Below are 26,135 nucleotides of genomic sequence, written 5' to 3'. Positions count from 1 at the left end.
CACAGCCCTTGAGGAGGACGGGAGTGTTCTGCAGCTGTAAGAGATTTAGATCCCTTTCAAGTGCTGCTTGAGCTACAACAAACCTGGTGTTTCAAAAGAAAGTGAACAAGGCCATAGGGTGTTCATAGGATTCCCAGCCTTAACCTGGGCAAGCTCGCCTGTCAAAGCCTGCTGGGTAGACCTCCTCGGACTCGTGAGCGGACAGCACCCAACGGCTCAGATGTTTTACTAGCATGGCACCCAGATCTGTGCATCTCCTGGGACTGTTCCCCTGGCCAGCAAATGGCAAAATGTAATGCGTGGTGAATGGAAACATGTTCTCGGAAAAGCTCAGCTGACCATGAGGAGGATGGGGCGAGGGACAGGAGGCTGTGAGGCCCCTCCAGGAGAAGGGGGCTCGTGGCGGGCAGCTTTACTGGGAGTCACATGTGCTGACAACGCACACTCCCTGCCAGGTGCCCTGCTCTGTGATGACAAACCAAGGAGCATGTTGGCAGGCATCATCATCTTCCCCTCCACGCTCAGCAGAAGGACAGTGTTAGGGCTTCAGAAGCCCTGATCCCTCAATGCCGTAAGCAGAGACGCAAAGTAATGCAGAGTCCGAAACGGCATTGGATGAAATATTTAATACAACACTGACACAATGCAAACAATTGCAAAGATTCAAATTTTACTTTCTTCTTCCTCCCTTCCTATCTCCTCTTTCCTTTTCTTCCATCCTCCCTCCCTTCCTTTTCCCTCTCTTCCTCTCTCCCTCCCTTCCTATCTCTTCCTTCCTATCCCTTCCTATCACTTTCTCCCTCCCTCCCTCCCTCCCTCCCTCCCTCCCTCCCTCCCTCCCTCCCTTCCTTCCTTCCTTCCTTCCTTCCTTCCTTCCTTCCTTCCTTCCTTCCTTCCTTCCTTCCTTCCTTCCTCCCTCCCTCCCTCCCTCCCTTCCTATCTCTTCCTTCCTTGCTCCCTTCCTTCCCCCTTCCTATTTTTTACTTCCTTCCTCCCTTCCTTCCTCCCTCCCTTCCTATCTCTTCCTTCCTCCTTTCCCTTCCTTCCTTCCTTCCTTCCTTCCTTCCTTCCTTCCTTCCTTCCTTCCTTCCTTCCTTCCTTCCTTCCTTCCTTCCTTCCTTTCTTCCTTCCTTTTTTCTTTCCTTCCTTCCTTCCTTCCTTCCTCCCTTTCTTCCTTCTCTTCTCTTCCTTCCTCCCTTCCTATATCTTCCTTCCTTCCTCCCTTCCATCCCCCTCCCTTCCTATCTTTTACTTCCTTCCTCCCTTCCTTCCTCCCTCCCTTCCTACCCCTTCCTTCCTTCCTTCCTTCCTTCCTTCCTTCCTTCCTTCCTTCCTTCCTTCCTTCCTTCCTTCCTTCCTTCCTTCCTTCCTTCCTTCCTTCTTTCTCTCCTTCCTTCTTTCCTTCCTTCTCTTCTCTTCCTTCCTCCTTTCCTATATCTTCCTTTCTTCCTCCCTTCCATCCCCCTCCCTTCCTATCTTTTACTTCCTTCCTCCCTCCCTTCCTACCTCTTCCTTCCTTCCTTTCCTTCCATCTTTTCTTCCTTCCTTCCTTCCTTCCTCCCTTCCTTCCTTCCTCCCTCCCTCCCTTCCTTCCTTCCTTCCTTCCTTCCTTCCTTCATTTCTTCCTTCCTTCCTCCCTCCCTCCCTCCCTCCCTTCCCTTCTTCCTTCTTTCTCTTTCTTTTCATTCCCTTCTTTGTTTCCCTTCACTCTATTTTAGTTTGAGAGGACATACTCAAGGATGACTTAGGGGCCAGATCTGTGCCCATTTTTTCCCCAATATGGATACCATAATGCTATATACGATTTATTCTGTACTTATTTGTATTTCGTAGATGTATTTTGTTATTTTCTCATTACATTGTCATCATCCTTAGACGGCAATTCTGTTGCCAGGGCATCATGCTAGCTTTGGAAACTGCCCATCATATGTTGCCTGCTTTCCTTGACATCTTGCAGAGTGTAACTAAAAAGACTGAGACTGTGCTTGCAGTGTTATGAGCAATGAACGTTTGTGTCTAACCCAGAAATTTCAGGTCTTCTGCCAGCACTCATGAAACAGGAACAGGTGAATTTTGAAAGAACTAACTCTGTCTTACACCTGACTTTGTCCTTTTATCCAATCATCAGGACACAACCATGTAAAATGGAAATTTGCATTACCATTTTGTGTATTAACTACAAAGAGACTCCAGAAGACTAAGGAACTAGCACGCTTTTGTATGATCATACAGCACCAACTAGCTGTTATTGTTTAATCATTGTGAGCTGCAGCATGCACAAAGATGCATGCACAAAATATACTGAAAACTTAAAAAAGAGTTACTCAACAAACACCCATGTAACCTCACCCTACTTAAAATTTTTTAAATTCTGTATTACATCATGAAAGAATTTTTGTACTAATAATAATCATAGGCTATACTACCTCAGAATTCAATAGAATAGTATTAGAAAATAATAGATGCATCCATGTGTGTGTATGTGTGTGTGTGTGCAAATGCACATGCAGAAGATTTGATTCAGTTTTGCTTTGGAAATATTCTGGCTACTGTGTCAGAGCAGGGAATGTTAGGGAGCAATAGTGGGACTAGGAAGATAAATTAGATAAATTAGGGGGTATTGTTAAGGTGTTGGTGACTGCTGATAACACTGTGGGTGCAGTCTGTAGCAGGGTCAGGGAAATAGCTATTAGTATTTGTCCATATGGTGTTTTTCAACTGGGATTACATGACTTCCCATAGGCCCCTAGGTTATTCCAAGGGGGCCATAGGCAGGAAAAAATAGAGAAACACTGGTCTAAGAAATGGTCTAAGTCTCATCTGGACCTGTTTATGTTTCTTCAGGAAAAATAAATAATGGAGGATTCAGTGATGCTAAGTAACTAAGGATAAAATCAAATTCAAAAGAAAGCAGCTATATACAAAGAAACAGGAGTGACCTTTCAAAAACATTGTTTTAGGACAAAGCTTCTGTAAGGAGCTTGGTAGTAAACCACATTGATGTCTAATGTTCTTTAAAGCACACCAAGAAATGCCGTTACACTGAACTTCACTATGTAGCACTGTAGCACTGTCATCCCACCGTTCATCAATTTGCTTGAGCAGGCACCATTGTGAGACTTGTTGTTACTGTTTTTGGCATATTTAATATGCCACGGGGAGCTTGCCAGGCTCTGCTGTGCAGGTGGGATACTCTCGGTAGTTTGCTGGGCTCTCCGAGAAGGATGGAGGAATTGAACCCGGGTCAGCCTCGTGCCAGACAAATGCCCTACCCACTGTGCTATCATTCCAGTCCTTCACTATGTAAAATAATGAAAATTCACTCCACTTTTATTGAGGCTTCCTTGACTTGAACAAGTTAATTTATTGGCAATGTGATAGCATTTACTGACTTAAAAGTGATCATATCACGCAATGCGGCCTCTCTGCAGCTGCACAAGTGTGAATCCAGACCCAGCAAAAACCTCTTTCGGCATGGGCAACTCCTCGCAGAATGTCTCCAGCCTGAGAACTAAACCTCGGCCCCGTGCCCACCCAGGAGGGGAAAGGTATTTCTCTCTCTCGCCTCTTTCTCTCCGGGGATGAAGGGCGCGGTGTCCGACATATTAAGATGACCACAGATTGGGTTTTCAAGCCTGCAATGATCCAATATCTAGAAGAAATCTCCCTGGACTTGGTGTCAAAGTACAGAAATTCAAAACCGCGTGGCTGCTACTGCGGCCGCGTGACCTTATTTGTCTTCACAGTAGGTCTGAATCTAGTGGGGTACTCCTAACAACAATAGTGAGGTTTGTGTTGAACTATTGATTGTAACCAAAGTAAACAGAATGTAAAATGAAACTTATCAGTTACAAGGTAGGGGGTGGGGGGGGCGGGATGGGAGGTGTATTGTGTGCATTTTTTTTTTTTTTGGTGGTGGTAGTATATGGGCACTGGTGAAGGGATGGCTGTTTCAGCATTGTAGGACTGAGACCTAAGCCTGAAAGCATTGTAATCTTCCACACAGTGATTTAATAAAATAAAATTTTTATTTAAAAAAAATGAAGGTGTTTGTTACCTTTATTTTTTAGTGTGCCATCTTAACTGAATATTGCACTTTAAAGAACCATCTCACTTTATTCCTCATAACATGTATTTATTAAATATACAGAATTATTTACTGTCAATAATTAAATACAAATAACATCAGGAAAATAAGTTTATCATCACCATCTATCTAGGAAATCAGCAATGCAATGTACTTAGTAAATATTATTGCAATAAACTTTGGCTCCATATACATCTTAAAAAAATAAAAGTGATCATAGATGAAAAGATTGAAATGTACTTGTGAAAAAATATATACCTATTCATGTATTCACTCAGTGCATTTAGTCTGTGCTCTCAGACTTCTAGACTGTCAGATTATGGGGCTGAGACCACTATTCAGGGAAATCACCTAATGGATGACAGAAAATTGCAGTCTTATCAGAATTTTAACAGATTTACTAGAGAAACAATACTGAGTCATTTATTCTTTGACTTTAAATGAATGAGTACAGTTCTCACCACCTATTTCAACATAAGTGCACAGAAAGATAAGTTCAGCCAGTACTTTTCCTTCCATGAATATTAAAAATCTCTAAAATATATGTGATACATCAATCTATTTGCAACAACTACATCCCGTGAAATGTCCTCAGTTTTGCCCATTTTACTGAAAAGGTGCATTTTCTCACTGTAGTACTGTACCACTGTTGTCCCGTTGTTCATTGATTTGCTCAAGTGGGCACATATAACATGTTGTGAGACTTGTTGTTACTGTTTTTGGCATATATAATACACCACAGGTAGCTTGCCAGGCTCTGCTGTGTGGGCAGGATACTCTCAGTAGCTTGCCAGGCTCCCTGAGAGGAACAGAGGAATCGAACCCAGGTCGGCTACGTGCAAGACAAATGCCCTACCCTCTGTGCTATCGATCCAGTCCTAATTGTAAAATGCACCCACTATGCAGGAAACTACAGGCTCGGGGATTCCATAGCATGGTGGTAAGGCTGCCCAGCTCTTGCATCTCTGAGTCCAAGGTTAACTGCCGGAAGTTACACTGATGAAATACACAACTTAGCTGTGATGAAACATGGAGAGAAAGAGTGGCAGGGCAGTCTAGACTCCGCAGAGGCAAGAGGGCAGTCAGCTCAGTAAAAGGCCCTGGGTAGCAAGAGTGGAGATGGTGTGGAGGGAGGCTTGGTTGGGGTGAAGCTCAGGCGCTTGACTAATTCACAAGGACAAGGATCATGGTCAATGATAATGATGGTTTGGCGGGATCACTCTGGATGGGAGATGCGCGCTGAAAGTGGGTAATGCAGGAAACACAATGGCCTCTCAGTATCTGTATTGCAAACCATAATGCTGAAAAGGACGGGGGTGGGGAAACAAAGAGAAAAAGTGCCAACCATAGAGGCAGGCTGGGGGCGTGGGGTGGCAGAAGGAGGGATATGAGAGATCCCTCCTCCTATGTACACTGGTGAAGGAAAGGGTGTTGGAACATTATGTGACTAAAACCCAATCATGAAAGTTTTGTAACTGTGTATCTCATGGTGATTCAATAAAAAAAAAAAGACAGTAGAGAGACTGTTCAAAACGACACTCCTGGTCTAAAAATATGATATGAATTTATCATACTATTTCAATATTTACTGGTTTGATTAACAAGTAATCAAAATATAACTCCTTTATCTTCTATTCGCATTTTAAGGAGGTTCTCAGTAGTGAATATTGATAATCATGTAGCTTTTTTAATTTCAATGTATTAAAATGCACTTTCTTTTTTGTTTTTAATTGTTAATTATTACTAATCAATTTTCTCAAATAATTTTCTTTTACCACACTGTGAATGTACACTTATTTCTATGTTAACATTATTTTTTAATAAATAAAAAAATAAATAATCCATTTAATCCCATCAATGGCCAACATCCAGAGACTTAAAAGTAAGCTCCCAGAAGAGAGCGATGCAGAGTCTCTTGCCCGCACACCTGGCTGTCTTCCCCGGGGCACTCAGAGGGCCCAGCTTTTCTCTCCACCCCGAGCAGAGCTCCCCGTGGCTGAAGACCACCAGAACCTAGCTACAGCCATGCTTGAGGCCCCTCTCCACACGTTCAGACAGGCCTCACACATGAAGGTACTGGCAGAGGAACCTAGGTGTGTGTAATCCCATCAACGGCCAACATCCAGAGAAACATCCAGAGACTTTAAAGCAAGCTCCCAGAAGCGTGGCCACGCGGCCACGCGATATCTTGTAGCCTACTTCTCCCTCTGGGAGAAACTGGCAAGCTTCTGAGAGTTTCCTGCCCACATGGGACAGCCTTGCAAGCTGCCCATGGTGTATTCATATGCTAAAGCTAGTAACAAGCTGGGTCCCATTCCCTTGACCCTGAAAGAGCCTCCAGTGGGACATCACTGGAAGGGCCGAGTCCAGAGAGACTTCTAAGATCTCAGGGAAAGGACAAATGGAGAGGTTACTGAGCCCGCTAGAGAAATCGATGATTAATGGGATTTCGTGATTCATGATCATGATTTTTTTAATGTAAACTATTCTTTAATTTGACTTTATCCTTAATGACCTGCTGTAGGGAATAGTTTAATGGGTCACAAAAACTGGTTCAGTAAAAAAAATTCTCACCCTAATGTGATGGTTCTATTTCAGAAACTCTTCTATGGAAATTCTTAATGAAAGTGATACTTTGGATATTACCAAATGTTTGTAGAAACAGCAAGTTTATACATACATATAGAGACTCACATAGAAGTAAATATATACACATATAAAGTATCCTAATATTTAAGAACTGGGATAGTTAATCAATCACCATAATAACATTTCCTTTTGCTAAAGTGGTCAGACCTCTCTCCTCATTCATAATTTGAACCTCCATCCTAATTTTCCTGATCTTAAGCAGGATTCATAAATGTTTCCAGTTTTTGTCAGAAACTTATCAGGAATCAGCAACTCCATTCAAACTCCTTCTAAGCAACTGGACAAGGGTGACATTCCCAAAGTGAGAAGGATTAGAATGACAGCATCACCTCAGAGTCATTCTCCGTGTGGTGTCTCTAATTTAGCGGGATCCTGAGAAGGGAGAAGAAAGTTCTCCTTTGTCATGAACTGCACCAACTCGTCTGATCACATGAAATCACAATAAAATAAACAGAATGAAGTAAATATCATATATTCTATTATGTATCTTGATGCCCTAAATTGCTACTAAACTAATAATCACAAGAACTTTGGTACTTAGGATATTCCTAGGTAACCCCCCTCCATTTCTTTTCTCCATTTTCTACCCCTTTGCCCTTAGCTCTATGTGTCTTGATATACCCCTTCTTTTCAGCTACACTGATTCTTAAGGGAATGAACACACAATTCTGAAAAATTATTCTAGGTCAAACTTAGGCACTGATATTCTGTCACTCTTAAATTATCTGCTTAAGAAAGAAAGGTTAGGGGCTGGAGAGATAGCACAGTGGGTAGGGCGTTTGCCTTGCATGCTGCCAACCCGGGTTCAATTCCCAGCATCCCATATGGTCCCCTGAGCACCGCCACGAGTGATTCCTGAGTGCATGAGCCAGGAGTAACCCCTGTGCATCGCGGGGTGTGACCCAAAAAGCAAAAAAGAAAGAAAGAAAGAAAGAAAGAAAGAAAGAAAGAAAGAAAGAAAGAAAGAAAGAAAGAAAGAAAGAAAGAAAGAAAGAAAGAAAGAAAGAAAGAAAGAAAGAAAGAAAGAAAGAAAGAAAGAAAGAAAGAAAGAAAGAAAGGTCAAAGCAAATGCCAAGTAAACTAAAATATCAAAATTTTAGGAAGTCGGCTACTACAAATTTTCTACAAACAAGCAGAAAGCATGAATAGTGATAGAAAAAATGCAGACAGACATAGATCTCTATAGATGGGGGGATCTTCATCTGTAAAAACAAGGAAATGGAGACATTAGGGTCAAATAAGCTACCAAGTCTTATAAGAACTAGGTACGTAGTCTGAAATAGGATTCTTTTGTATATTTTTGATAAACAATATTTTTCTTTAATGCAAATGGCTTTCTACTCTTTGTCAAGAAAGATTCCCTTAATAAGTCTTGTAGTCCTATTTTCACCTTGGCATTCAAGGTGATAGTCACACCTAAAGGTACATTAGTCATATCTAAAGGTACATTCAAGATATCAAAGTTCTTGAAAGATTTTAAAATATCCACAGAATATACAACTTGGCCACTGTAAACCTGGAAGTAATTATATCTTTATCAAATTAAACTTTCCTGTTGTACTTAAGTGTATGTTTGGTGTAAAGCTCTAAAAAGTGAACATGGAGAAGACTAGATATAAAAAAGAGTTTGTGAACTCATTTAAAGAATTATTTTTTTTGTTTGTTTTTGTTTTTGTTTTTTTTGGTTTTTGGGTCACACCCCGCGATGCACAGGGGTTACTCCTGGCTCTTCACTCAGGAATTACCCCTGGCAGTGCTCAGGGGACCATATGGGATGCTGGGATTAGAACCAGGGTTGGCCGCTGCAAGGCAAACACCCTACCCGCTGTGCTATCGCTCCAGCCCCCTCATTTAAATAATTAGATTCATCAGTGTTATGAAATTATTGAGTGCCTATTTTAGTTGTGTATGGCAATACAATAAATAACCAAAAGTTATTGCCGAGCATCTGCTCAGAAAGTACTCATAGTAGGGGAGGTGTTTCAGAAAGTTGTGAGTACTACCAAAAATCAGGAAACAATAAACTGTATTTTATATGTATTGCTTATTTTGCCAAATCACAATAAAAATATAGATAAATCTGCATCTTATGAATGAGCTTCAGAGAGTACCAAGCAAAAGAGTCATTGTAAAAAAAAAAACTTGAAAAACAATGTCCCCATCTCTTACCTTGGTTATTATGGAGGCAAAGAGCAGTGCTGAAGGGGATCACTTGAAGCTTGGGATCAAATTTGAGGCTCATACATGCAAATTATTCTAGTCCTTTGAGTCACCCCCCCATCCCATCTCTGTTGATTTTAATCAGAAATAATCATTACTAAGATAACATATACCATTTTTTCACTTATTCCTAGTGCCAAGCAGCCATGGTTATTAAAAACTTTACATGTGTTACTCTTAGTATAAGATCCTTGAATCACTGAAAGAGACTTTTAAGGCTTCCTTTTAAAGAAAAATTATACTTTGTATCTCAGAAGCTAAAATTTTAATCATTGCTTAATTGGTAATTTTCAGTCAATTTAGAGTCAGTTCCTTTAGTATCTGTCAATTCTGATTTTGAGAGGTGAAAGAAAAGGGAAAATGTGGAGGAGAAATGATGGAAAAGAACTGGAAGGAATAATAGCTCTTCTTTGAGTAAACTCCCAAATGGTTGAGTTTTTTGCAGTTCCGGGAAAAAAATCTATTAAACATGGGGGAATGCCTTAAACTTGGTTATATAAGAAGTAATTAGCTAATGATTATTGCTTAAGATCTCAAGTGGAGCTACAGATGACCTATTTTCAGAAAACAATACTTAAAGGAATGACTTAGTGGAAAAAATCAATAGACTTAACATCAATTATCTCTTACCAATTAAGTATGCATGCCATAGTAACTATTTTTTTTTGCCTTTCAAGCATCATCTGTAAAGGAAAAGGGATAGTGAAATTGATCTCAAATTGTTCTAAGGACAAAAGGAACTTTATGACAGTCTTTGGAAAAACAGGCCACAAAGCAGGTCTGACATTCCATTTCACACTCCTTGGTGAACCTTCACATATGTATGAAGACTTTGAGGTAAACAAAAGCTCAGGAGAAAAGACGAAGGAAGATACATAATGTGATGCAGGGGCTGGACAGATAGTATGGCAGGTAGAGCACTTGCCTTGCACACACCTGACCTGCATTCCATTCCTGGAACCACCTATGATTCTTAAGTCCTAGTGATAAGTGCAGAGTTGAGTAAGTCCCTGTGCTCCAAACCTTCTCCCCCAAACAAACAATCAAACAAACAAACAAAATCTCCCAATGTGAAGCTGTATGTTCATAGTGGACAGGTTCCAGAGAGCCTCTATAGGTAAACAGATTGGAATCTCCCATTGGTTGCCCTTCTTCACATGTCCCTAAATTTTATATTTGTATACAAGTGGTTTATGTTGATGTTAACAGGTGTGTTCCCTTTGGAAGCACACTGGATTCTAGAGAGATTTGAAAAAAGAGGGATTTTAGTGCATTATATATATATATATATATATATATATATTTATGGGTCTATGAACTTGGTCTATGTCATCCAAAATTAACTGCGCATATCTAGAATTCTCCATTTGAACTCATCATAATGACACAGCCTGAAGTTTGTTCTTAACAGCCCTTATAAACATCCCAATATAGTTTATACATCGCTCTACTGTATATTGTTCATGTGGACTACCTGTCTGTCTCTGCACTAGAGTGTAAATCTTCCATAATGGGGATTGTATCCTATCATCCTATTCAGTGTGTGTGTGTGTGTGTGTTGGGGGGAGATATCAAGGATAGAACAGGAGGCTTCAAACCTGCGAAATATGCACTCTACGACTGAGCTACACCTCAGGCCCCCATATCTCTTCTTTTTGATCTTCATCACCTTATGTAGTTCAAGTTTGTCACTTGGTGGATACTTTATAAGTAGTTTAGTGAAATAATCAGATTATCTATGCCTGAAAGTTCAGAGTAGAATAGGAAAGAATCTGTAAAGAGCAATTAAGTGAACAGTTATATTTTAATCTCTGAGGTCAAACCCAGGCAGGAAAGACTATGAAATCTGGAACAGAAAACTATTTTGGGAATAAAAGTATGTGCCTCTAGGTGGAGAATATCATATGCCATAATCTTGGTAACTGAAGAGCAGTGGTGATGAATGTTTCATTTAAAATGTTTCAATTGCAATGATATTAACCACATCCACTTTAAAGATTGGCAATAATATAAATTTATCTCATAGAGGAAGGAGTTATGAGGTAGGGCTATTTCTGGGAGTGAATTTTAACATATAAATAGGCTGTGCAGGGCCATATTTTATCTCTGATACCCTCACTATTTTGACTTTTGACTTCAATCTTGTTATTTTCTTGTGACAAGATCATTATGTCAATGTCAAGCACCTTTTCTTTTTAGAATGGCTTCCAAGGTCAGGAATTTGTTTTCTTCAATATAATATATACTGTTTTCCTTCCTAACAGGAAATTCGATATAACCCCCATTACAGAATATTGGATAGTACTGGATCCCATGATAACTAAACTAATCATGGGCAAAAGAAAATGGATTACTATGATTTAATAAAACTCATCATCATTTACAGCCTATATTTCTTCTGAAATACTTTGCTCCAAAGTTCACTACCAAGCAAAGTAGACAGTTTGAAAATTCTGCAGTTGTGATAACTAAAAGTGACTAACAAAGTCATTGAAATATTAGGCAATCCTGTCTCATAAATCCCAATGATGCATTACAGGACTGCTAATCTTCAAAGGTCTAATGAACTTACTAAAGTGTATAAAGATTAATCAAATCTCTTGGACTAAGTGTTTCTGTCAATCATATTTGTGCCATCACAGATAAGTTCAAGATAGGTGTTTTCTTCAGCAGCATTTACTCTAACATTGGAACAATAGCAAGATTAGTGTTCCCTGAGCAAAAATAGTGCACCGATTTGCAAAAGTTTCATTAAAAAAATAAGAAAGAATAGTAAAGGAAAAAATTGACAAGATATTCCTCTGTTTTTGAGGTCACTTCATTTTTTTATTCCTAACTGGCCTTTGGCAAGTGTCCTTATTTCTATGTCCTGATCAAAATCACTTTTCCAGTTCTAGTCTACAATATGGGTTCCCAACCTTTAGTAACTATGACCCTTTGCCAACCTTGTTCCCTTCCTATGGCACTCCTGTTTTACGAGTTGGCCTTGAGTCTCAGACTGTGCTCCCATTTATGTGATTTTTCACCTGTGGAATTTTTTTGAACATTCAATAGGGGCATGTGGCTCTTGGTTAAGAAACCCTGAAGGAGGGGCTGGAGCCATAGTATGGTGAGGAAGGTGTTTGCTTTGCATGAGACTGATCTGAGTTTGATCCCCTGCATCCCATATGGTCCCAGGAGCACTTCCAGGAGTAATTCCTATGTGTAGAGCCAGAAGTAACCCCTGGGAGAGTATCCCGCCCACACGGCAGAGGCTAGCAAGCTACCCATGGCATATTCTATATGCCAACAACAGTAACAACAATGGGCCTCATTAGCCTGACACTGAAAGAGCCCCAATACGGCACCTCATTTGCCAGCACAGTTTGGCACAAGCCTCAGGCAATCACAAGCTAATGTCTGAGCTCACAAAGCTGTGCAGAGAAGTGATAAAGGAAGACCTCAAAGAGAGAAGAGCAGCAGTGCTGGCCAATGCGGCAGAAGCCAGGAAAGTTATTAGCAACGCTCGTCTGTTCTTCGCCAACTACAAGACCAAGATGACTGCCCTCTGACGTTCTGATGGTTCTATCACATCTTCCAGAAGAGCAATGGAGAGGATTATTCACGACTTCTACTTGGATCTCTTCGACAGCCATGTCCACCTGCACACATACCAAATTCTGCAGGATGGATATGTAGTTCCCAACGCCCCCACTTCTGAAATCCGACACACCATTTCATTGGTCAAGACTCATAGAGCACCAAGTCCAGACAAGGTCAGACCCAAGCACCTGAAGAATCTGCCGTCAGTATTCGTCAATACACTGACTCAGCATTTCATACGCTACCTGTCCGTATGCAAGGTTCTGTCCCAATAGAAAACCAGCAGGATCGTTCTGTTATACAAGAAGGGAGACATCCACAACATAGGCAACTGTAAAAAACTAAAGCTCGCCGAGGGGCGAGTGCACTCGCGGGCTCTCCGGGCGGCTCTGTCTCACCACCCGCGTTCGGTGCTCTGGAACTGCAGTGTGTGGACTGGATCGGGACAGCCGGTGGTCAAGGACAGGCGAAGGAAGAACGAGGACCAAGCTGGTTGCTGATTAGTTACTGTTTGTTTATTCAATCTTCAATCTTTCTCATCTCCCGCACTCCCAGCTCCGGCCTCTCTCTGGATCTACTGCTCAACTGCTACTTCTCTCTGGCTTCTCTCTCTCCTCCTACTTGTCTCTCCCACCTTGCCCTCTAGGCTACAACCAGCCAGGTAGCCAAATTAACATAAGAAAGCCCTTCCTGAGGGCAGGGCACTCCAAAGCCCTTCCTCACTCTTAAGGTTTTTTTCTTTTCCTTAGTCCAAGAACTTATTAACATCTTAATACTAGTTATTTTTGTATGGACATAGCAAGGGATACATTGAGGCTTGCAAGGCAGCTCTCCTGGCAACATCTTGCCACAGGCTCAGACCACAGCACTCAGGCCAGATTAATCATTCCTCACCCTAGCAGGGTCCAAATCTAGTATCACTGTTTGGATCATGACAGCATTTTTCCATGATCAAGCTCTTAACTTATAGTTAAGCATTAGGCACTTCGGCCAGGCCCATCTCGATGCCAGGGTAGCACACAACTCACCGCTTGCCCTGGGTCCTTCTTGTCCCATGTCGGGACCGTGCTTTGGGGGTGCTAGGAAGTAAGGGCAGCTGAGGCTTAGGTCAAGAGAACAGATGGCCTGGAGGAAAATATCATGTAGAGTCAAATGACTCCCAGGTTACAAAAGCATAACATTTGTTAAGTCTTCCTGTGTCCATACAAAAAGGACTTGCTATGAATAAACTATGCAAAGGACTCAAGGAGAAGAGAAAAACATTATTTACAAGTCAACACTAAGAAAGAAGCTACAAATAAACAAATAAACAAAGAGAAATAGGAGCACTGTAATGGGAGTAACCCAATAAACCTAAACTACTGAGGCTATGTTATCCTACAGGCAACTATTGCCCAATCTGCCAGTTTTCCATCGTCTACAAATGGTTCACTCGTGTCATCCTGAATAGAATAGGCAGAACACTAGATGAAGGACAACCATGTGAGCAAGCTGGGTTCAGAAAAGGATTCATCATGATCGACCATATCCACACGGTGACCGAACTCATTGAAGTTTCGTGAGAGTTCACGATGCCAATCTGTCTAACATTCATTGATTTAAAGAAAGCTTTTGATTCTGTTAAGACTGAAGCAGTCATCGGAGCCCTAGCCAAACAGGGCATTCAAACTCAGTACATCAAGATCCTCCACAAGGTGTATTCCGGATTCACTACCAGGATCTCACTATTCTACAAGGAAGTGATCACTGATGTAAAGAGAGGGGTGCGGCAGGGTGATGCCATTTCACCAAAACTCTTCAGTGCCACCCTCGAGAATGTCATGTGACAACTGGAATGGGAAGGAATGGGAGTGAAGATAGATGGTCGGCAAATATACCACCTCTACTTCGCTGATGACATCATTCTCATAACACCAAACATTAGCCAAGCGGAACAAATGCTGACCAACTTTGACCTCAAGTGTGGAAAGGTCAGACTGCTGCTGAATATCACCGAGACAATGTTCATGAAAAATGAACTCTCCTTGATGTTCTATTTGCTCTCAACCAAACAAACATCTCTGGATATAGTAGCTATGTGTATCTGGGTCAAGAACTCAACATGAGGAATGACTTGGAACCAGTCTGCCTATTGTCCAACTGCACAGGAGGAAGAGAGCAGCGTGGAACGCCTTCAAGAGCATCGAAGAAGTGGTTAAGAGGACGAAGAACCTCCGATTCCGAACACAGCTTTTCAACTCCACCCTTTTTCCTGCACTAACATACGTCTCAGAGACCAGGGCCCTATGAAAACAGGATGAGAACGCTCTTTGGGTATCCCAAAGAGGAATCGAAAGAGCTATAGTTGGAGTATCACATTTCACTCAAGTGAAAGAAGGAACCTGGAGTTCCAACCTCCCCTGATGGTCAAGAATCAGGGATGCTGTCTCGTTTGCCAAGGCATCAAAAATCAGATGTGCCGGACATGTAATGCAATTCAGAGATGATCTCTGGACTAGAGCTGTTACTGACTGGATTCCATGGGATGTCAAAAGACCGTATGGCCGCCCACCAACGAGATGGTCAGATTTCTTCATCAAAACCCAGAATGAATGGTTTGAGGCTCTTCCTGTTCCTGGAGTGAGCAGATACCATTGGGCTACACTAGCACATGATAGGGACAAATGGAGGCATTACTGGAACCCGCTGAGCAAACCGAAGATCAATGGTATGACAAGTGATACAAGTGATCTAGTTAACACATCTTATTTAATACAAAAAAATTTAAGTAAATTAAAAATTAAAAACGTATTTTATATATCTGATATAAAGTACCTAAACAAATCTACAGAATGGGAAAGGATATTCACCCAATACCCATCTGATAAAGGGTTGATATCAAGGGTATACAAAGCACTGGTTGACCTCTACAAATAGAAAACATCCAACCCTATCAAAAAATGGGGTGGAGAAATGAACAGAAACTTTCTCAAGGAAGAAATATGAATGGCTAAAAGACACATGAAAAAATGCTCTTCATCACTAATCATCAGGGAGATGCAGATCAAAACAACTATGAGATACCACCTCACACCACAGAGACTGGCTCACATCCAAAAGAACAAAAACAACCGCTGTTGGCGTGGATGTGGGGAGAAAGGAACCCTCCTACACTGCTGGTGGGAACCCTCCTACACTGCTGGTTTAGCCCTTTTGGAAAACAATGTGGTCGATTCTCAAAACATTAGAAATTGAGCTCCCATTTGACCCAGCAATACCACTTCTGGGAATATACCCCGGAGAAGCAAAAAAGTATAGTCAAGATGACATCTGCACCTGTATGTTCATCGCAGCAGTTTACAATACCCAGAATCTGGAAAAAAACAATGCCCGAGAACAGATGACTGGCTAGCCATCTACACAATGGAATACTATGCAGCTGTTAGAAAGCATGAAGTCATAAAATTTGCATATAAGTGGATCAACATGGAAAGTATCATGTTGAGTGAAATGAGTCAGAAAGAAAGAGACAGACAGAAAGATTGCACTCATATGTGGAATATAAAGTAGCAGAGAGGTATGAGCTAGCAATGATGCAACCTCTGGCAGAAAGCCCTCTGGACTCAGTCACTAAAATACTAAAATACAGAAATCTAGAACCTTGAGGCCGCTACTGTGGCCACACGATCTCAGCAATGGAAAACAAATTATAAATGCTTCCTTTCCAGCAGGTCCAACTCTGGGTGGGGGGAAACTCCAAACAATAATAGTGAGTTTTTTTGTTTGTCTGTAATCAAAGTAAAGAGAAAGTAAAGTGAAATTTATCAGCTACACAGGTGAGGTGGGGGGCTGGGAGCCGGGGGGCAGGGGGGGAGGTTTACCGTGGTTCTTGGTGGTGGAATATATGCACTGGTGAAGGGATGGGTGTTCGAGCATTATGTAACTGAGACTTAAGCCTGAAAGCTTTGTAAATTTCCACATGGTGATTCAATAAAAATAAATAAATATATACATGAATAAATAAATAAATAAAATTAAAAAAATAAAGTTCCTAAACATTTCAAATGTATGACATTCTAGAAGAAACTTACTGAATTTCTTTTAGTTCATCATCATAGCAAATAAAATTTCCTTAAATAAGCTGTAGCCTAACATTAAATATCACACAATATGGGCAAATAAATTCATAGATGGAATGAGAAGAAAATGTATAATTAACTTCTAAATCAATAATGAAAATATGGTTAGATCTGCCTTCAGACCTTAACTCTTTTCTGTATCTATCATTTCCCTAATTTTCTCTCAGGACTACAGAGATTGATTACATATATGCCTCCATTAGTTACAGGTACTTTCATATAGCTCCTTACACTTGCCTAATTACAAGTGTTATTTCTAATTCACATTTGGTCCTTTATTCTGATGCCTTTTATCTTTCCCCCCTCCCCACTCTCTTAGATCGTGAGCTATGCAGGGTAGACAGAACTTGGATCACATCTTGGCATAGTGAATGCTGCCTTTTAAATCCTGAATTGAAGTACCTTCACATTTGTTAGTTTCCTTGTCTGAAAATGACAATAATATTCTGTCAAGTTTTTCTGAAATAAATAGTTGGTGCTTTACTAGCACCAAGTAACTCAAGAGGGCAACTCTCAAATCTTAATCAAATACTCTTCTAGTACACTGTGAGTAATTCTCCTTAGTTCCACTAATTTCATTAATAAAATAGTTTTGATAATATTCTGAGCACAAGGCACTTCAAACCCTAACCTGGAGATTCCTTCCATAAAGAAGAAGATGGTTGGATGAGATGTTATCTGAGGTGATTTTCAGCTCAAAATGCTAAGTTTTTCCCCTGCACTGAGTATTTGTTAAGTGAACAGAACTATACCTTCCTGTTATTAATTTTTAACTAAGGTATCATAGTTTACATTGCTATGGGTCTTTGTTTTATAGCTGTAAAACTCTACACCAATTCCTCCTCTGTTATCCCACAGTCCTTCTCCCTTCTCCCTCCTCTAGCTGACTCCATTCCCATTTCTACTAATCATGTTTTCGGATTTATTTGCCCTGGAGATGGTTTAATTCCTTTTTGTGTTTCTTTATACTCTCCATATGAGCGAGATCATCTGGTATTTATCTTTTATTTTTGACTCACTTCCTGTATTACAGTATCTTCCAACTCTACCCAAGTTTTGCATTAAACTGCACATTCCCATCTTTTCTCATGGTGGAATAGTATTCAACGTGTATATAGGTGACAATTTCTTTCTCCATTCATCTGTTGTAGGGGGCTTGGACTGTTTCCAGATTTTGGCTACTGTAAACAAGCGTGAATGCTTTGCATACTGCAGGAACTCTAGGTTCCATATTAGCACTCCCTGGAGCAACCCATGAAACACCAAACCAAAATAAATAAACAAAAATATTGTCAATCAAACCGCATCATATGGGTTTCTTAAGGTTTTGATGAATGTGACTTAGATGCTATAATTATATTTCTTTCATTCTCTCTCTCTCTCCACACCCAGTTATACTCATAACATACTCCTAGTTCTGTGCTCAGGGATCACTAACTTCCTTTCCCTTGGATGTTTAAAATGGATTTATAATCCATTATAAATCCATTTTAAACATTAGCTAGTGAGTAAATTCAGCATTTGCCTAGATATTGTCTTTGACTTTCTTGTTCTAAGCACATGGGAACAATCCAGAATTTTAGAGTGTGTCTGAATTACTAGAGAATGAGTTATATTCATGCTTTTCAAAAGATGAAATGACAAAAGAAGGATAATTGAAAAAACAAACAATACAAAAATTTCACTTTAACCCTAAGCAATGGATGCTATTAAATTTGTACTTTTTAAATTCCTCTTTAGAAAAAACAATAATCTATCATCACAGTCTCAAAGGATGATAAAGCACATTCAACAGGTTTTGATCTAACAAAAGGGTGTACTTTCGAAGAATGTTTTATAACAGTTATGGTTGTCATTTAACTATGATTAATTGGCTTTTTGTCACCAATAAGCCTTTTAATTCCAAGACAGTGGCAAAGATGAATAATGGAAAGACTTCATCATTTTGCAAAGCTACAGCTTTAAAGAATGCAAATCTGATGATGAAAGAAGGAAGCTGGCTGAATTATGTGCAAACTGCAATTTGACTGATAATGTTTTTCATCATAACTATCCTGAATGTGTCGGCCATATTTCTCCTCTTGCTCTAAACCCGTATTTCTTTGAAGTGACAGTAAATTATTGTTTTTTCCGTCCTTCCTTACTTTCATCAGGTGGTGCTGAATGATTATAATAGAAACCTCCACATTTCAACACATGGACATCCCTTTTATTCTCTTTTTAGAATGATCATGAGAATCAATCCATTTTGGTCAGGAACATCTTATTCTTAAATAATCACGTCTAGCACATTTGATTAAGACTTCTTACATGCCAATATGGAAAAGCCCAAGGAGTAGGTGATTTTTCAAAATCGCTTATGCTTGTGAAGGAGTATTTTGCTATCAATGTGAGAGTCTCCTTTATCACTAAGCTGTTCCTAGTAGAAGTCTGTACATTTGGAAAAAGTCACTTACTCAGAGGAGTTCACCCTCATGATCCTTTATATGTGGTACTAAATATTTTGGTTTGAAGTTTAAGTATAGTATAAAGTATTTAACCTACTTAAGATATCAATATTTGCATGTCTTTGCTTTTGGAGGGCTCTCAAGTGGTGCTCAAGAAGCTCTGGTCCCCACCCATGCATCTTGGTGACCAGGCCATAGGTTTAAGAAAGGACCCAAGGACGCATGCTGGATGCAGAGACACAGAATTTTGGGAATTAAACTCAGGTTGGGTGCTTGCAAGGTATGTGCCCTCACTGCTGTCCACTCTCCCTGCCTCAAAAATATTTTTCTCCTAGTCAGGAAAGCATGCTGGAGCAATAACCCAACACTTCATGAAGTCTAATAAGATAAGACATCATCATTTTGTTTAACTCATAAACCTTCTAGAGCAGTTTTTATGAAAAAATCATAGAGAGAATTACAACTTAAAACTCCAAAAATTTATTTATTCATGACTTTTAAAATCTTTTCCTCTCTTCCCTCTGTAAAATGTCGTGATTTTGAACATGGAGAGCCTCGCTTCTTCAGAGTGCGTGAGGAAGCTGCCTCTGGGGTCACATAACTGTATGTGGGGGTGGTGAGACAATAAAGGTTTCTGTAGGCACAAAGGCCAAAGACCACTTCAAGACCCACCGTATAACGAATCTGAGGTGTTGCTGGCAGGGGGTGCCACGTGGTCTCTGTCAGATGAAAGGGGCTGTGAGTGGAAAAAAACTAAGAAGTTCTAGTTTGGAATATGGGAAAATGATAAGAGGCAGAAGAACCATTTTTAGCGGAATTAAGCTGAAAGCAGTGAGCATATTTAGACACAGAAGTAATGTATCTGAACCTAGTTAAAGACGTTTATGTGCCGTCCACAGTGTATGTTCGATTCCATGGTGGAAGATGAAGAGCTATTCTTCTAAAGCCAGGAACAGAACTTCCTGTTCTCTCATCCTTCCTATCACAGTCTCCAGAGTTGAAGCTGTCACACGTGAAAAAACCATAAAAATTTCCAGAATTGGCTGAGATGAGCCCATTTACATTCACTAGTAAGACTAGTTAGGCATTAAACCTATCATTGCATGTTTCACCTTTTACTATGTAGGTTCTTCACACCCTGTGCTCTCCCTCTGCATATGTGTATGTATGTTTCTTCTCTTTTTTCTGCCATACTCAGTGGTGCTCAGGACTTCCTCCTGGCTCTCTGCTCAGGGGTCACTCCTGGCATTTCTCAGGGGACGATATGGGATGCTGGGAATCGAACCTGGATAGGTACCTGCCAGGCAAGCGCCCTACCTGCTATACTATTACTCCAGCCCTGTGTTCTTTTTCTTACTAGCTTCTTTCTATTCTTTTTAACAGCATCTCCATGATATATTTTGTCTTCCTTCCAAACTATGAAATAAAGAATATGGTTACTTTACTTCCCCTTCCTGCAGTTTTAATTGCAGTGCTTTTGTTTGGGGAGCACACAGGCATTTCTTTAACCTTCTATGTACTCTTGTTTACAATTAACCCTGCTAAATAATCACTAATTTTCCCCCCAAAAGTTTTCTAGTCATCTTCTGGTTGAATGGAACTTCTCTCCCAGTGGATTTCTCAAGACAGGCTCATATGATTATTGTTTTCTTTGAGTTTAACCTGATGCTTAAAATTGGTTTTCTATTACCTTGATGCTGATAGGACAGTTAGAATGAAAATAAAATCCTAGGCTAATTAGTTTCTTGAGGGCTTTTTTTTCTCTCATTGCTGATCAGTTATGGTCTTGATTTCTATGTTGCTATAGGAGAATATTACTTAAAATTATTTTTCTTTTTATTTGTAAGGTACTTAGTTTTTTTGAACTGTAATTCCTAGTTACTTATCCTTAAAACCTCAGTTGAGTATTTCTGACAATTTTTCTAAGCATGCTATTGTCTACCATCATGCTTTCTCCTTTATTTTTTCTTAAATTATAGTTTACTGGTATATTTCCTAAAACTATAGTTTTAGGAAACTATTGATTCTTCCATCTTTATAATTTTTTAATTTAAGGATTCCAACTGGACAGCGGATAAGGGGTTTGCCTTGCACGTGGTCAATCCGGATTCGATTCCTCCATCCCTCTCGAAGAGCTTGGCAAGAGTATCCCACCCGCACAGCAGAGCCTGGCAAGATACCTGGGCGTATTCGATATGCCAAAACCAAGTCTCACAATGGAGACATTACTGGTGCCCACTCGAAGCAAATCAATGAGCAACAGGATGACAGTGATACAGTGATACAATGATACAGAAGGATTCCAACTCTACTAGGTTTGCATCTTTGCTTACCCTTTATATCAAGGATATTCTTTCTGGCAATATTTTTGCCTCCATCTTTATTGAAGTTATTTGTTTGAATATTTTTTCTTAAAAACTCTATGTTCGGGGGCCAGATAAATAGTACAGTGGGTAAGGTGCTTGCCTTGCATGCAGTCAACCCAGGTTCAATCCCTATAAATGGTTACCTGAGCCCACTAGGAGTGATACCTGGGTGCAAACTAGGAGTAAGCGCTGAGCACAGTTCGGTGTGACACAAAACTAAAAAAAAAAAAAAAAACAACCAAACCATCTATGTTTTTTGATCAAATCTCTCTTATAATTCAGCATACATTTTGATTGCTTTCTTTTTCTATTTTACCCCAAGTTCAATTAACCTTTAATATTTATTGCTTTCTTTTCCTCATCTCTTCTCACTGTTCCAACTTCTGACAAGCCCTTTTTCATAGCTTTACATTTCTACTTCAATTTTTTTAGTATTATCTAGTTTTCTTTTACTTCTGTGTTGGTATGGGGAACATTTTCTTTCCAGAAAGTCTTAGTTCCTTGATTAGCAAATAAAGTGTTTGTTAGCAGGGAGAAAGCTTTGCCTGTTGGACTATGATTCTTGCTTAAAGAATAGTATTTTCCTTGAGTGATCTATGGGTTCTTTAATAGGCTAATTGGAATTCCTATAATTAGGAGGGACAGCTTAGTGCTCCTTGCTGGACCTCTTCATGAGTGCCCAGGGATCAATCTGGACTCCAGCATGTATAACATGAGCTTCAGACCTTCAGCCTTCACCCCAACCCCATTGTATACCTATGTAGAGTATTTCATTTTATTCCTTCATTACCTATAAATTTCCACATTTTGATGCCTTCTTTTAAAATAACTAAATTTCTGAAGGGTTACTTCTTCTTCCAAATATTCCATTCTTCTCCTGAATGCTGCCTCATGTCGAATTCCCACACTAGGACCCGCCTGGAGTCCCCACGAGTTTTGAACAACCATTTCAAGTATTAGATTTGTCAAGTCTCAGTCTTGCTGCCAGAAAACACTTGGGTACTTTTTCTCTCCTCTTTCTCTGTAGGATTTTCTCCCTTTCACTAATCCTTCACTTTTCTCTCTTCTTTTCTACAGTCTTTTTTTTTCTTTTTGGATCATATCCAGCAATGCTCAGGGGTTACTTCTGGCTCTTCACTCAGAAATTACTTCTAGCAGTGCCCGGGGAACCACATGGGATGCCGAGGATCGAACCCGGATTGTCCACATGCAAGGCAAATGCCCTACCCACTCTGGCTCTTTCACGAAGTCTTGACTGATACATTTGGCCTGATCTGGATGGGTTTCAGAGAATGCTTGCCTGACTATGGATGTTTATGTGTAAATTTGCAACACAATATGAAATTTTTACTCTTTTTCATCATTTTTGGGAGAGTTCTGTGCGGCTGTGTTCAGGGATCACTCTGAGTTGTCCTCATGCAAAGCATCTTAACTACTGTGTTATCTCCCAGGCTCCAATATGTGACATTTTAAAATAATTTTTAGTCAGCTAATTTGATGCACTGATCATAATTTGTCAATGTATTTCTAAGTGCTACTTAATGATTTGCATGGTTTTTTAAGTTTTTGCTTATTTTTGAATTTGCTTTTCAGGGCCACACCGGGCAGTGTTCAGGATTGACTCCTGGCTCTGTGCTCAGGAATTACATCAAGCAAGGCTCAAAAGAATAATATAAATATGGAGCCAGGAATCAAATCCATGTCAGCTGCATGGACTCTCTCGTTGGTCCAATTTATATGAGTTTTGAGGATATCTGGAAAGTTCTAAATTTAATTGACTTTCAGTAACCTACGGGAACCCACTAATTTAACAGTTTCTTGATGGATACAATTTTCAGAGTATACATTTATTTGAATAATGTGACTTTATACAAAATATACTTAAAATACTCTTTGATTTTTGTGTGATTTTATTATTTAACATACCTCATCCAGTATCTAACTTTAATTGAACTCTTTCAAAAACTATTAACATGGTTCTTGTCTAATGTTTTACCCTGTAGTCACATTTTGTTTTGTAATAATAAATGAAAAAATAAGCATAAAAAATTAAACCTGTGGGGGTTAAAAAAAGGGGGAAAAAAAGCCCTGAGGATAATCTTCAATAACAAGGAGAAAGACTTAATCTAGAATTTGGCAGTCTTCATAATGTGACAACTTCTGGTTTATTTGCTCTTGCTCAGGGATTTTCTAAATCTTGAAGTTATCTTGTACACTAGCTATAAATCTGTTATGTTTATTCCTAATGAAGATGGATCTCATTCCCCTGACCTCCAATGAAAGAGCCTCCAATGCGGCACCACTGCAAAGGAGTAAAGAGAGGCTTCTAAAATCTCAGGGATAGGACGAATGGAGACATTATTGAGACCGCTCAAGAAATTTGACGATCAACAGGATGATGATGATGATGATGATGATGAATGAAGAAACAATACTTTTTCCCTAAGTGAAATGACAAAGTAACTATACTCAAAAGTTGAAGAATAATGAAGGATTTCATAGTGCTAATGAACTTATTGAAGTTTTAGATAAAAAGCCATGCTCTCTTATCATTGAGTGTGTTTATATATTCCATGGTTTTAGATAAGAGAGAACATAAAAGTCTGTATTTGACACAATCAATAAATCTAGAAATGATACCATCTATAAAAGAATAACAATTCATACTTGAGGTACACAGACTTCAACCCCTCTAATGATTTCAATACTCTTAATCTCTTGTTGAAAATACCTTTTACAAAGGTCAGTCTTTTTGTCTCTTTGTTTGTGGGCCACTCCTGGCTGTGCCCAAGGCTTACTTTTGGCTCTTTGCTCAGGGATTATTGCTGACAGGGCTCGGGGAAGTATATGGGGTGCTGGGGATTGAACCTGGGTCGGCAGTGTGCAAGGCAAGGGTTGTATCAGCTGTATTATCACTCTAGCCCTGAAAAGGGTCACTTTTTCAACTTTTGTGAAATGAGTCAGAAAGAGAGGCACAGACATAGAAGGACTGCACTCAATTGTGGCATATAGAATAACATCACATGAGGCATGAGGCTGACACCCAAGGATGGTAGATACAAGGGCCAGGGGTATTGCCTCATAGCTGGAAGACTGCTTCATGAGCGGAGAAGGCAAATGGAATAGAGAAGGGATCACTAAGAAAATGATGGCTGGAGGAACCAGTTGGGATGGGAGATGCAAGTGAAAGTAGATAATGGACCAAACATGATGACCTCTCAGTATCTGTGCTGCAGGCCATAATGCCCAAAAGTAGAGAGAGTATGGGGAATATTGTCTGCCTTAGAGGCCATGGAGGCAGGGGGAGGGTGGGAAAGGGGGGGTATACCCAGGATACTGGTGTTGGGGAATGTGCACTGGTGGAGGGGTGGGTGTTTGATCATTGTGAGATTGTAACCCAAACATGAAAGCTTGTAACTATCTCATGGTGGTTCAATAACATAAAAAAAGAAAATTAAAAAAAGAAAAGAGACTTAAGCTCAGTATGCTCCTGTAAATACCGTGATGGAGCAGTCACTAGGTCCATTATGTACTTGACAATTAACTGAAAATTGAGAATTGTCAATAGATTTGTTAAATAGAGTGCTTTGAATATATACTTAGTCATCATACTGCTCACAAAAAAATGTTTTTTTAAAAAAAAAACTGCCAAGAAAGAATAGCGTGCAATAGTGTATATCTGGCAAGTGATGTTAATGAGTGTTTTGTTCCTCTGCATCACGTATGGGTCTTATAAGCTCTGAAGTTTCTGTATTTATACCCCAAATAAATTCTCCTCATGTTTTCTATTAGTTGGTTTTGTGGATGACATGCTGGGAGCTCTGCTTGAACTATGGGCATATGGAGAGCTCCCGGGGCAAAGACTGGGCAGACGATAGACTGTATATTTAGTACGGGTTTAAGGCATAGAAATATTAGCAGTGTATTTGGAAAGTCCACTCTGTGACTTATACAGCTTTGATTATCAAAACAAATATTTGTCCCTTTTATTCTCTTATTTTATTTTTATGCATTGGCAAGGCTTTGTAGCTTTGGGGAGATTTTAAATGGAAATAAAAAACATCAGATGTAAGTGGGTGCTGAAGTTCTAGGCAGCTGTTAAATGCCTTTAACTATTTAAGGTTTTATTTGCACGTGTTCAGGCGATTAATTGAAACATGCCACATTATTGTAGTGGATGCCCACTAAGTTCTGAACAGTAGATTTTCACGTATTTTTTTTATTTTAATTTTTTTATTGAGTCACCATGTGGAAAGTTACAAAGTTTTCAGGTTTAAATCTCTGTTATACAATGCTCAAATACCCATCCCTTCACCAGTGCACATATTCCACCACCAAGAATCCCAGTATAGCTCCACCCCGCACCCCCACACCCCTAACCCCCCCACGCCCCTAGTCCCCCCACCCTTAGCCCACCCGCCTGTGTAACTAATAAATTTCACTTTTCACGTATTTTTTATCTAACACGATCTTTCCAGCAGACGGCCAAACTATTTGCCTATGACATATGCAAGGAAACTGAGGCATAGCGCTTTAATCACTTGCTAGATTTTCTTTAAGAATAGACAGAATGGAATGCATAAGGTCTTTCATTATTATTATTTTTTAATGAATCACCGTGACATACAATTACAGACTTACAAACTTTCGTGACTATGTTTCAGTC

Source organism: Sorex araneus, chromosome 6 (assembly GCF_027595985.1).
Source record: "Sorex araneus isolate mSorAra2 chromosome 6, mSorAra2.pri, whole genome shotgun sequence".
Lineage (NCBI taxonomy): Eukaryota > Metazoa > Chordata > Mammalia > Eulipotyphla > Soricidae > Sorex > Sorex araneus.
The sequence above is the reverse complement of the archived record's forward strand: the minus strand, read 5'-3'. Positions refer to the sequence as shown.